Raw genomic sequence first — 15302 nt, forward strand, 5'->3', positions numbered from 1 at the left:
ACGCTAACCTACACAGGGAGAAACGATCACCATAATAAAATAAGGGAAATTAGAGTTTGCATGAAAAGAAACAGGTGTTCGTTTTTTCTGGGCGTTGTTCAAGAGTGGAATAACAGAGAATTATTGTGAAGGTGGTTGAAATAACCCTCTGTGAGGCACTTAAGTGTGATTTGTAGTGTAACTATGTAGATGTATACGCAAAATGAAAAAGTACTGAGGTCGTTGTGGCCTCTTTTTTTTATTCACATAAATTATTGCACGTAGCTTTAAAACATACAGAGTTAACACTTTATTTTTAACAGATGCATAGATCAGAGATTAGATTAGATTAGATTAATACCTGTTCCATAGATCATGAATCCGACACATCGTAATGATGTGGAATGTGTCAGGTTAATAAAAGATGTCTGTACAAGATATTACATTACACAAAATATTGCATGACACTAACGATTAAGTTTTTTTCCCCTTAATTTATATCTAAAAATTCAGCCAATGAGTAGAAGGAGTTGTCATCTAGAAATTCTTTAATTTATTTTTAAATGTTAGTTGGCTATCTGTCAGGCTTTTGATGCTGTTTGGTAGGTGACCAAAGACTTTTGTGGCACCTTATTTTACCCCTTTCTGTGCCAAAGTCATATTTAACCCTGCATAGTGAAGATCATCCTTTCTCCTGGTGTTATAGCTATGCACACTGCTATTACTTTTGAACTGGGGCGGATTATTAACAACAAATTTCATAAGTGAATATATAAACTGTGAGGTTACTATGAGGATCCCTAGATTCTTAAATAGATGTCTGCAGGATGACCATGGGTGTGCTCCAGCAATTATTCTGATTACACGTTTTTGAGCAATGAATACTTTTCTACTCAACGATGAATTACCCCAGAATGTGATGCCATACGAAAGCAGTGAATGAAAGCATGCATAGTAAGCTAATTTACTGAGATTCTTATCACCAAAATTTGCAATAAACCTAATAGCATACGTAGCTGAACTCAGATGTTTCAACAGACCATCATTGTGTTTTGGAGTTGTGCCATTTACTGTACGGAACTGAATATAGTGTGTTTTATGAAAATTTAAAGAGAGTCTGTTTGCTGAGAACCACTTAATAATTTTGTGAAAAACATCATTTACAATTACATCACTTAGTTCTTGGTGTTTGCATGTTATTACTATACTTGTATCATCAGTAAAAAGAACTAATTTTGCATCTTCATCAATATGGAATGGTAAGTCATTAATGTATATCAAGAACAGTAAAGGACCTAAGACCGAACCCTGTGGGACCCCGTACTTGATAGTCCCCCTAGTTTGAGGAATCAGCTGCTGTTTTAACATTACATGAACCACTTATTTTAACTTTCTGCATTCTTCCAGTTAAGTATGAATTAAACCATTTGTGCACTGCCCCACTCAAACCATAATGATTTAGCTTATCTAAAAGAATTCCATGATTTACACAATCAAAGGCCTTTGAGAGGTCACAAAAAATACCAATGGGTGATGTCCGGTTATTCAGAGCATTTAATATTTGATCAGTGAAAGTGTATATAGCATTTTCTGTTGAAAAGCCTTTCTGAAAACCAAACCGACATTTTGTTAGTACTTTATTTTTACAAATATGGGAGGTTACTCTTGAATACATTACTTTCTAAAAATTTTTTGATAGAGCTGTCAGAAGAGAGATTGGGCGGTAGTTGTTGAGATCCGATGTATCCCCCTTTTTATGCAATGGTTTTACAATGGCATATTTCAGTCTATAGGGGAAAACACCCTGCTCCAAAGAGCTATTACATACGTGGCTGAGAATCCTACTTATCTGTGGGGAACAAGCTTTAAGCACCTTGCTAAAATGCCATCAATTCCGTAAGAGCTTTTACTTTTAAGTTTATTATTTTACTGATTTCAGAGAGAGAGGTTGGTGGAATTACAGTTGTTTCAAACTGCACAGGTATGGCCTCTTCTATTAGTAGCCTTGCCTCTTCTAGTGAAGATCTAAATCCTATTTTCTCCACAACATTTAAAAAATGATTATTGAAAATATTTTTTATTTCTGATTGTTTGTTAGTACACTTCTCATTCAGTTTTATGGCACTAAAGTCTTCCTGTGCTCTTGGTTGCCCTGTTTCCCTTTCAATAATATTCGAAATTGTTTTAATTTTATTATCAGAGTTACTGATCTCAGACATGATACACATGCTTCTGGACTTTTTAATAACTTTTCTTAATACCGCACAATAGTTTTTATAATATTGAACAATTTTGGGATCAGTACTCCCTCTTGCTGTTAGATACAGTTCTCTTTTACGGTTGCAAGATATTCTTATTCCTTTAGTTAGCCAGGGTTTTTTATATGTTTTCTTGAAATTATGTTTAACTATTTTCTTGGGAAAACATTTTTCAAATACCCTTAAAATATATCGTGAAATAAGTTGTATTTCAAGTTTGCATCGGGTTTCTTATACACTTCATCCCAGTCTAGCTGCTGTACACTTTCCCTAAAGTTTGCAAAATTTATATTGTTAATTGAACGCGCTGCTTTGAAAGTCTAATTTGATATACTACATGGAACTATGTCATGTACTGTAACTAGCTGTGCACCATGATCTGAAAGACCATTCTCAACAGCATAAGCATGTCCTTAAACTTATATTGGTCTATAAAAAAGTTATCTATCAATGTACTGCTGTTGTTTGTTACCTGAGTAGGAAAATCAATGATGGAGCTCAAATTGAAAGAACTGAGTAATACTACAAGGTCTTTCTTCCTATTACACTCTTTCAGGGAATCAACATTGAAATCCCCACAAATGATAATTTGCTTCCCCCTGTCTGACAGATAGCACAACAAAGCATCCAAGTTTTCTAGAAATGGCTGAAAATTCCCTGAGGGGGACCTATACACTGTTACATTTATGAAAGTGCCATCACTTGTTCAATAATAGAGACTAAAAGGACACACACTGAACTTAAAGTACCACAGCAAAAATAACTAAAACAAGCATCTGAGAGACATCACATGCCTGTCTTGATATTCTCATAACATACAACTGCAAAAATGTATCACTGCCACACAGACAATGTCCCCCCCCCCCCCCCCCCCATAGTGTGGAGGACCCAGAATGTCCTGGTACTTAAACCTGATTTGCCAATCATTTCTTGTGTGGGTGAGATGTCATGGTGGCAGCAACAATGTCTGTTGTGGTGCAGGTGTGTCTAGGAATTTGGAGGCAGGGTTGGATGTCTTGGAAATGTGATCTGGAGGCTGGACTGGTTGATATCAGACATGTCAGCGAGCCATCTTGGATCCTTGAAGGTAAAATCCACACCGGTTTGACATGTAAAATGGATTTTTTCAAGGATGTGCCATTTCATAGGACGTCCATGGTGTGATACCTTCTACTTAAGACTAGAAGAGGGCCAGTGTACAGTGGCTGCAGAAAGTCTTTGGGCAGAAACACGTTGACGGTTGCCATTGTGAGAAGCGATCGGGCAGTGGATATCGGCACAATTGTGTTTTAACTGTTGCTTTAACTATGGAAGTTCCGCTGCGTCAAGTAGTGGTGCTGGCACTCAGTAGCCCATTGGAATCCATAGAGGCTCACCATAAATCATTTTGACCATAGACACATTGTGTTTTTATGCCATTTGGAGACCTAAGAGGACTTCGGGAAGTGCCTCAGTCGACTTCTCTTGTCAAATGAAGAATGGGATACAGCTAGTCGTCTTTGACTAATGATATCACATTTCAGTCATAGATATTAATTTGTTTATTGTCGAGACTTAGATAATAAAACGGTTATATTCTGTGGCGAATCGTCATAATCGAAAATAGAAACGAATGAATGTGTTATTAAGAGACAAATACTTTGTACTTTTTTCACTTGTGAAAATTTTAAACCATTTGTGTCGATGTTTTGAATTATACCTGTATCTGATAGTGAGTCGTTCCAATGCAACTGATACATATCTTGTGCTATGTAGATCAGCTGAAGAATAGGATACTAGTAATAGTGAAAGCAAAAAAGGCCCCATACTTATCAGTCGCATACCACACCTCTGTTGAGCTAAGAAGGTCGTATCTTATTCTTCAGTTGACCTTTACAGACCAATTGAAGTACAGGATACAACTTTTATGTTTGTCGCTTTTTTGCCTTAGCTAGTACTAGTGTTCTAATCAGAATAGGTCAACTATTGTACAGGATACAATTTATACATTTCCCGCTTTTTTCGACTTCGCTAGTACAAGTACCCTATTCTTCAATTAACCTATATAGCTCAACTGAACTATAAGATATAAATTTTACGTTTGTCGCTTTTTCTGCCTTTGATATCTATTTTTCATTTGACCTGTGCAGGTCAACTGACTACAAAATACAAATTGTACGTTTTTCACTCTTTTTGCGTCGTCGATAGTACTAGTATCCTATTTTTCAGTTGACCTATGTGGGTCACCTGAAGTACAGGATACAAATCTTATGTTTGTCGCCTCTTTTCGCCTTCGCTAGAGCGAGTATCGTATTCTTTAGTTAATGACGTACATAAATTTGTATATATATGTCATCTCAGGTACTGCATGCCAATGTAAGGTTTGTCACTATATACAACTGTTTTCTACTGTAAAACAAGCGATGTACGCAACATTATGTTCGAAATATAGATGTACACAAATATGTCCACGATATGTTTTCTCTGTACTACAGCCGTTTATGTCTCAATATTCGTCTCAGCATTTGTAATATACAATCAGTGATAAATTCTACATCTACATGTACATGGATACCCTGCAAATCACATTTAAGTGCCTGTCAGAGGGTTCATCGAACCACGATGTGACGTTATTGCTGAAAGCCAACGGGTTGTATCCCATTCTTCATGTTCCCCTTCTCCTGATGACACGTTAGCGACCCCTTTAAGACTCTATCACAATGCTCTACCATACCATTACCAGTGGACTCGTACTTAGTTACGTGAAGTCACTGAAAACCACGCAGTTTAGCTATTTCATTGACCAAAATGGATTCAAACTGGCTCTCTTCATTGGTTGTAACGTGGAGAGGACAGCTGAAACGCGTAATCCATATACACCTAAAAGCATTTGCTGTAGTTTTGGCTGAGTTGTCAGTGGAGGGATTGCCTCGGGACTACTGAAGAACGGGATACAACCCTCTGCTTTGACTAATGAAGTCAGAATTTCCCAGAGATGATTTTTTAAACAGATTTAACAGCAGAGACGAAGTTTCACCTCAGTACTTCAGTAGTTAGGTTTTTGGATCTCTGCACGTAAATCTCATTTATTAGACACAATTCCTGCGTTTTCGTCAGGGTCTACAGTAGAGTTGTGCAGCACGTGCCAATAGCCGTTTATCTGTATAGTTTAGTTTTCCACAGTCTCTAGTATGGAGAGGGACTGCGATTGCTGTGTGAGAATGTCAGCCGCGTTGGTGACACTTCGCTCTCAGCTTCCGGCTGCGACGGCTTCGGTTACACAGCTTGAGGCTGCAATGGATGGGCACCACTGTTGTGGGCCAACTGTGGGGATCCAAAGGAGGTCCAGCACATCCGAGTCCTCCAATTGGTCATCACTGGTGGCCAACCCAGTTACTGGTAACAATGAGGTTGACCCCTCACCCATGGTCGGGTAGGAGGTCGTCCCAGGGCGTAGCAGGTGGCGACAGACTTCTCAGGGGCCACATATAAGGCCTCTCTGGTTAGTCTGATAACAGGTTCCACGTGTTGTCCGTGGCTCTATCACTGAGCGAGGTGCCGTTGCCTTTCCTGTTTCAGAGAAAATCTCTCAGCCTGCAAGAGCTGGACAGTCACAGAGGGTAGGATTATTGATAGTTGGTAGCTCCAACGTTAGATGTGTTATGGAGTCCCTTAGGGACGTGGCTGCTAAGAAGGGAAAGAAAGCCAATGTCCACTCAATTTGCATACTGGGTGGAGTCATTCCAGACATGGAAGTGAACAGGGTGCAGCCAACTGCAAGTAATGGCTCACATTGGTACCAATGATGTTTATCACACTATGGGTCAGAAAAGATTCTCGCTAGTTTCGAGTGGCTAACAGGAGTGGTAAAGGCTGTCAGTCTGGCTGGTGTGATGAAAGCAGAGCTGACCATTTGCAGCGTGGTCGACAGGACTGATTGCAGACCTCTGGTACAGAGCCGAGTGGAGGGTCTGAATCAGAGGCTTAGACGGTTCTGCGACTGTGTAGGCTGCAGATTCCTCGACTTGCGCCAAAGGGTGGTTGGGTTTCAGGTTCCGCTGAATAGGCCGGGAGTCCACTATATGCAGGGGGCGGCTAGGCAGGTAGCAGGGGCTGTGTGGCATGTACTGGGCGGTTTGTTAGGTTAGAGGGTCTGGGGAAAACACAAAAAGGGTGCAGCCCAAATACAGGAAGAATTTAGATACAGGAACCATTGGTATAACAGTTGTAAATTGCCGTAGCTGTGTTGGGAAAGTACCGGTGCTCCAAAGGCTAATAGAAAGCACTAATGCTCAAATCGTTATAGGCCCTGAAAGATGGCTAAAGCCGAAGATAAGATCAGCCAAAAATTTTACGAAGAACCGCACGGTATTCTGAAAGCATAGGCTGAACGCAGTTGGCGGTGTCGTGTTTGTTTCTGTCACAAGTAGTTTATCTTATTATGAAATTGAAGTACGTAGTTCCTGTGGGTTAGTATAGCCAGAGGTCATTGTTTGCAACTGGAATAATATAATAATTGGATCCTTTTACCGACCTCCAAATTCAAATTATACAATTTCTGAAAGGTTCAAAGAAAACTTGAGTTTGATTTCAAACACATACCTGACTCATACAATTATAGTTGGTGGTGACTTTAATTTACCCTCGATATGTTGGCGAAAATACTGGATCAATTCTGGACGTAGGCGTAAAACATCATCCAAATTGTGCTAAATGTATTCTCTGAAAATTATTTTCAGCAGTTAGTTCATGAGCCCATGCGAATAGTAAACAGTTGTGAAAACACATTTGACCTCTTGGCAGCAAATAATCCTGAGTTAATAACGAACATCAAAACAGATACAGGAATTAGTGAACTCAGGGTCGTCATAGCGAGATTTAATATTGTAACCCTCAAATCCTCCAAAAATAAAAGAAAAATATACCTATTCAAAACATCATATAAAAGTTCACTTGATACCTTCCTGAGAGACAATCTCTACTCCTTCCAATTTAGCAATATAAGTGCAGACCAGATGTGGCCTGATTCCAAAGAAATAGTATCGGAAGCAATTGAGAGATTTATACCAAATAAATTAACAAACGTCGGAACTGATCCTCCTTGGTACACAAAATGGTCAGAACACTGTTACAGAAACAACGAAGCTAACATGCCAAACTTAAACAAACACAAAATCCCAAAGATTGGCGATCTTTTACAGAAGCTCGAAATTTATCGCGGACTTCAATCCGAGATGCTTACAATAGATTCCACAACTTAGTCTCGCAACCTGGCAGAAAATCCAAACAGGTTCTGGTTGTATGTGAAGTATGCTAGCGGCAATACACAATCAATGCCTTCTCTGCGCAATAGCAGTGGGGATACTGTCGAAGACAGTGCTGCCAAAGCAGAGTTACTGAACACAGCCTTTCAAAATACCTTGACAAAAGAAGACGAAGAAAATATTCCAGAATTCGAATCAAGAATAGCTCCCAACATGAGTAATGTAAAAGTAATATTCTCGGAGTAGTGAAGCAACTTAAATAACTTAATAAAAGCAAGTCTTCTGGTCCAGACTGTATACCAGTTAGGTTCATTTCAGAGTATTCTGATGCAACAGCTACACACTTAACAATCATATACAACCGTTCGCTCGACGACAGAAAGACCGGAAACTTACACAGGTCTAACTTTTCAGAGGAAGCTGTAATTCGTCTTTATTTTCTGATTTCCAAAATTGCACTGTTTACTTTTAGTAATATGTGATATATCTTCCTTCACTCATGGTGCTCCCATTTTCAGAGAACTTTCGTCCATACAGTTCACAGGCCCATTTATGAAGGCCACCTGGGTCGGGCTCTTTGCTCGCTCTGGTGAGTACATCGCGTTATATATGTAAATTGTTGTGTTATTTATGTAAATTAGGCACATTAAAAAGACGAATCATGCCAAAATAGTCTTGTTTATTTGGCGTGTGTTACAAATGCTGCAGTAGTGGAAAGGACTGTTTCATTTTATTTAGCAGACAGTGCCATAATAGGAATAACCATACTGATAAACCACTCCAGTTGTGGAAATTATGTGCATTAACAGTATTTTTAGTTTTAGAAAAAAAAAACATTACAATTTTTCATGTTGCAAAACGTCTTGATAAAACAGTTGTCTCAGTTTCAATCGTTCACATTATGTCAACAGCAGAAAATATTGTCCCATTCTGTTTCCAACTGGAAATGACCCTATTTGTAAGCAATACAGCAGTGTCAGAGCAACTTCCTCCCTCCCCCTTCTGTGAAAATATAATGATCATAGGGTCTTTAATAGTTTAGAGGCAACAACGTTGTCTCCCACCTACCATAACTGTAGCATTTGGAAGGAGTCCCTGAAACGCGATGTTTATAACTTCACTTGAATATCAATGTATTTTTAGTGTCGTCCTTTATGTCAAAGTGTAGCTAGTTGAAGGTAACTTAAATTGGAATATCTTATGTTGTACTTGTGTGAAGTACCATTTTTCTGAAACTGATAGCTTACTATGATTTTTTAATGTAACAAAAATTTAATAGTATACCAATGTCTCAAGGGCACTCAGCCAAATCTATGGTAAAAAATATTGTTCACTCTTATCTGCGATTGGGACAATAATTTCCCATCTATTAGTGAATGCTTCAGAGCAACAAAGGAGTGGCTGGCAAGTAATGTATTTAAATTCCTCTTGAAGTGTCACACAAATTGTCTCATGTCAATCCTTTAATTCTTTCAGAAATGACACTTTTCCACCAATAAACTATCTGCTACTGACATTCAAATATCTTGCCTCTGGTAATTTCCTTCTATCCATTGGAAACTTCATTGGTATAGAAAAGGGGAATAGTCAACATGATTATTAAAATGATGTATATGACACTGGATAACATGCATAAGAGACTGTTTTGCTAATCATTTCAATTCTCTGATGTAAATAAATGAAAATAAAATAAACAAATGTATTTTGATTATACATTTTTATTCTGATACCATTTGTTTCGATTTTTAATGCCTGAGCCTAATTTTGGGTTTTATGTTATTTTTATTAGCCATACAGCTCTTCCTGTGCGTTGTCATACTACTTTTGAAGCAGCACCATCTGCAACTCTGGTTATTATTTCATATTTGAGAACAGGTATTTTTATTCTAAAAACAATATTGACTGTTTTAAGTTGAGATGACTGTAGAAAAGAAGGAAGAACACAGTAAAGGTGTCACACCTTCTGTTCCCCTTTCCTCTCAGATTACATATAGCTGCTAGAGATGATTCCACAGCCAAAATAATATATGAAATAGTTACTGTTCCTCAAACATTTCAGGTGAGATACAATAAGAATAACCTCCAGTTTGGCTACGTGCCATAGGTGCATTCCTACTCCAGAACTACAAAAAAGATTATAGTTGTTTATTGTAAAAGTTTGCAAGTTATTATTCATATATGTAATTATTAATATCATCACATAATAGAAACAGGATTTATCTATGCCCAAGGATTGTAAAACTGCATGCACAGTGTTCAATAATTCACCACTGGTATTTTCTGTGGAACGCCTACTGCCACTGTAATGAACTAGTCGTTCTAAGATATAAATACAACAGCAAGTTAGCTAATAACAGTTCTCATGATTGTCAGTCAGATCAATCTCCATGGTGTCTGTGCTGTCACACTTTGTAGGAGACTCTGAGAAGACCAAGCATTTCACAAAGCAGACAGCATTTCACAGTTGCTTCTATATTATGTTCCTACTTACAGTTCACTATCTGCCATACAAGTACATTTGATACAATACTATCAAGTCTCGAAATGTTGCAACTGAATCTAAACGACTGTGGCGTCCTTCTGTTGACAAGTTCATCAAATCCTGTATACCATTGTACACAACTTGTATATTACTTTCCTTTTATGGGATTCCACCTGTTTGTAATCTCTGCTACCTTTTCTTGGAGTAATATTAACCTGCTCTTTCTTGAAAAAAAAAAGTCATTGTCTTTTGTAGCTGCTCTTTCGACCTATGTGAAGTTGTTTGTGAATGGAAACAGTTGCAAATTTTTTCCCAAACTTTATTCGCAAATTTAGAAAGATATGTTGCTGGACAAATAACAAATACCTGGTCCTTTATCTAATTTCAAGCTAGATTGTTATATTGTTAGACATACAAGTATCCTACAAACTTAGTTAAACGTTTTGCACTAATGAGACCACAGCAGTTTTCGTGCTTTCGCCTACACTCTTGAACACATTTACAGTATCTAACGGCCTCAAAGTATCCTCAAGCGAATAGTTTTGCGATCTGGAAGTTTTATGCACAATTTCTGCAGACGACGAGGAAGTACACATGAAATGACACATTCGAAAATACCAAATGTGCTGTTCAGTTGTTGCCAACTTCACGTCTATGGGAATCTTACACTGGAAATAACAGTCTAGCTGGGAATAAAAGACTGTGGTTCACAGTCTAATATAACAGTCGCGACACTCCGTCTCGTTTTTTTACCGCCAGCGATAGCAGCGTCTGGAGCAGCCAGCAAGCAACATTTCTGAATACGATATGAAAAGGGTGCGAATATTAACGTTTATATTGACTTTTAACTTAGTTTTTACAATAGATAGAATGTGTAGTATCATAAAAATCGACAGTAGCTAAAAATTACACCACATTTGTGATTATTTAGTTTCCTAAGGGCTCTGGGAGATATGAAACAGAACATCACAGAACAGTTTACTTACGATTCTCTTGTAACATGCAGGCACTTCCTGAATAACGTAGTTTTCTTTTAATAATGAAATGTTGCTAGCAAGTACCAAAGGATCTGACCTTTTACAAAAAGACATCATATATCTATCCAACAAAACAGAGTTGTGTGGCACACTTTCAGCCAAATCAGTAAAGGTGGAAGTTAGGAAACACACACAGAATGTAATATCTACATTATTTATCGTATCAACTGAGCCACCAGAACTGTAGCTTAAAGGAAAACCACACAAAGATGATAATAAACCGTCAAAAGCAATAAAACTGTTTCCAATACAGGAGAGTTCTGAACCACAGATGGAAAAGAATCTCCAGGACATTCGCTTCTGAAGCAAAAGTAATTACTTTTACACAAATATACGTATATAAGAAAGTCGAGTGAAGTATAAGAAAGGGAGAATCATTGGACTCCACAAAAAAATTTTAAGTCGAAAGGAAAGCGTCTAGGATAATAATAACAGACAAAGACAGAAATATATGCTTCTCATTCACGAACTGTGTTTATATTCTCTTACCTTTAGTGGTTTAAGCTGCAAATATAGACATATTCGAAAGTATTTCCATATGGCTTAGCTGTAGGTTACATCATTGAATCAGTGTGATTTAGCTGTTTTTACATGTGTTTCACGGTAATTCATGTCTCTTGGTAACTTACTAATCCATGGAAGGCAAATATATAACAACTGTCCTGTTAATTAAGTAGAAAATAATTACAAACATCCTTACGGCGCATGTGACTGTAAGCTTTCTCACCGCTTAGAGCACTAGTGTCGCTCCAGCTGTCAAACGGTAACACCTTTTGCACCATAGAGTGTCATAACTGTATTTATTAGATTGTGGAATAACTAACTGGGGAATAAAGTGGAGTCGTACAACATACACCCGAAGTTAAGGTGTGGTTGGCCTATTCCTTGGTTAGCTATCCCTGTTATTATCACAAGATTGTACAACTGGCCCTATGGGCCAGACGCACTAACTCCAGTTAGCTGTCAGTTAAGCTATATTCTCGGAAGAGCGAATAAAATGCTTTGTACGAAAGCAGAATAACGCCTAACTGGAGTATAGAGTTGGGATAATTTAACTGGCGATTTCAGGCCAGGTTATCGAGTTTAACTGGAGGATAAATTTTGATGATGGCGGGAACAGTGACAGAAATAGTCAGTGATGACATTAGATTTTAGCATTTCTCTTTGTAATGTTAGAATGAGGAAAGAGATGAAAGTGAGACGTCACCTAAATTACTTTGAAGTATATGACGATTCAGAATTTGAATCTAATTTTCGTCCATTGAAGGAACGTATAACTAGTCATTCTGATATTGTATACAAGGAACTGGAGCAGGTGGCTGACAGGTACGATTGTTTCTGTGTTTCCTAGCATGCACTGTTTATTTGCAGTTATATCCATATGATTTCAGTACTTTGCGAATGTTATACTGCTGTTTGATTGATACAAACTATGTGCACAAAAATGATAATTCATGCCAAAATAGTCTTGTTTAACTGGCATGTGTTACAACTACTGTTGTATTAGAAGGAACTACATCTTTTATTTTCCAGACATTGGCAAAACAGACATACTCAAATAAAAAAACCGCACTACTCTTGGATGCTGTTTGCATTGATACTTTTTTCTGTAAGAGACTCCAACAGTATGACTTCTAATGTAACAAAAAGTTTGCTAGTGTACGTATGTTCAGGTGGCTGATAGGAGAAGGCTCTGTGAACATGCTGGGTAGGCAGGAAATAAAATACCACCTATGGACCAACACACATTGGGACCAACACAGATTGCGCAGCCTTTGGTCTGCATCTGCTCTCCAGATCAGCGGCAGCTAAGAAAAACATCTAGGGCTAACAACTATGGCTGTAAACCAGTGGCTCTAACTATAGGAGCCACCTCATACATAATATTATCAATCATGGAAGAATGTGATGTGAAACAAATTATCTCAGGTAGACAAACCACCGCACAAAAGTGCACAAGCAGCCAATCAGATTCTGGACAGTCTACGGCATTACACAGAGTCGATTTGGAGCGTCCTGGACCCTCAAGCAAGATTAAGTGTAGAAAACCAAGTCACATAGCTACTTTCAACGTAAATTCTGTTCTAGAAACTGGAAATAGAGAAAGGTAAAGTAGGCAAAAAAATTATGAAAAACACGTCACAAACGGAACTTGCTTCATAACAGATAAAAATATGTTAGACTCCATTATCAACTTTTAATGACAATCCAAATGGTTCTCCACCCTTACCTTCAAATCTACCAATAAAGTATACACCATTGTCAGTGCACATGTCCTCATAAATGAAGAAAGTAGAAAGGACAAAGACAAGGTGGAACGTTTTTGGGGTCAACTTGATGATGTTGAGCAAAAATGTTCGGAAAAATACAATGTCCCACCTCTGGGAGAATTCATTGTCCAGATGAGGAAGGTGGAGAAATAAAAATTACTGGAAACTACACAGCACTAAACAGGACTAACCAAAATAGCATCAGATTGATAGGACTATTAAACGCACACAATAAGATCCGTAAATCTGCAGCCTTTAAAAAGCTACCTCGAAAACAGAAAACATTTGTCACACCAAACCAACACCTAAGTAAATGCCAGCTTGATCACGTGGCAGTCAAACTAAATAAAGTTGCATAAAGAAATAGAAAACTTCAAAGTCCTCAGAGGAGCCAACTTAGATTCTGTTCACTATCTTTATAAAATCAAACTCAGACTCATCCCAAAAACTAAAAACAGGACCAATAACCCCAAAAGAAGAAAATACGATCTAGAAAAGATAATAAACTCCTAGGAGTTTCCCATTGCATCTGAGGATATGTAAAACTAAAACTGGGATCAGATAAAGGAAAGGCTAATAAGTAAAGCTGAACAATTTGCTCCCATAAAAAGAGTCAAAGAAACAGGCCCTGTGGACAGAAGAATGTGACAGACTTCGTGAACTATGAGGAAGAGTATGGCAACAGAAGCAATCGCAGAAAATGGAAAATATAAGAAAAAACTAATTAAACATAAGAAACTTAGTCAGCAAAAATATGGAAAGAATAAAAAAAGCCCAAGGAAGCCAGCCCTTCTTTCAGATCGATGAAAATTTCATCAAAAACAATGCAAGGAACTTTTATAAGACTTTTAAACAAAAAATAACCAGATACAGCCCACCGACCCTACAGACAAAAACGAAAATATTTCCCACAAGAGGGGTGATTGCAAAATCCTGGCAGAATATTTCAGAAACCCTCTTAACTGTGAAGAACCCATAAGAACATGGATGTTAACACCTCAACAATAACCAACCCTAACTCTGAACCACCGTCCACTGAGTAGCTGCAGGTGAAGTTTCAAGAATTATGAAGCCTTGAGAGTAAACGAAATCACAGCTTAGCTTTGGAAAATGTCAACAGAGCTGCCATAGACTCTCTGCAAAACGTCTGGAAAAATTAAAGAATCCCAGCTGAATGGAAGAGAGCTCTCATTCACTAACTCCATAAGAAAGAGTGCGAAACAGACCCTCAACAACTACAGAAGGATCGCATTCCTGCAGCAACATACAAGATATTCCCTAAACTCCTATCAAACAGGGTAGAACACCAATTAGACCATCAACTTCGAGAATACCAAGTGGGTTTTCGGACAAGCAGATCCTGCCCAGAACAAATCCAAAACCTCAAAAACCTCGTGGAATACCAAAAATCAAGAGCAAAATCATATGTTATCACTTTCACTGACTTTCAGAAAGCATATGATTCAATAGACTGGGAATCCTTCACGTCTGTACTCAAAGAATTAAACCTATACAACAATACCACGAACTTAATCAGAGAAACCCTTGCGAACATATTCTCCAAAGTCAAACTCATGGGGGAACTCTCTGACCCTTTTGAGATAAAAACTGGTGCACAGAAAGGAGATGGACTCTATCCACTGCTATTTAACTGTACCCTAGAAAATGTAGTCGGAGAGTGGAACTCAAAGATTCATAGAGGAATCCGACTAGGAACAGATACCAAAGACATCAAAGCCAATTGTCTAGCCTTTGGAGATGATAAAGCCCTACTAGCCGAGACCAGGGAAAAAGGCTAAGAACAGACCCTCGAATAACAAATATCTTTTCACATCAGTCATTTGAGTACAAATTACAGCTCTGCCAATGCATTGCCCTTTTATACCTTGTGTACGTAGTATTACCACAATCAGTATATGTGCATATCGGGAATGCACTGACCTTTTATACCTTGTCTATGCAACACTACCACAGTCTCTATATATGCGCATATTGCTGTCCTCAGTTTGTTTCTAAATCAAGATTTTCAGTTT

The sequence above is a fragment of the Schistocerca americana genome, chromosome 5 (assembly GCF_021461395.2).
Source record: "Schistocerca americana isolate TAMUIC-IGC-003095 chromosome 5, iqSchAmer2.1, whole genome shotgun sequence".
NCBI lineage: Eukaryota > Metazoa > Arthropoda > Insecta > Orthoptera > Acrididae > Schistocerca > Schistocerca americana.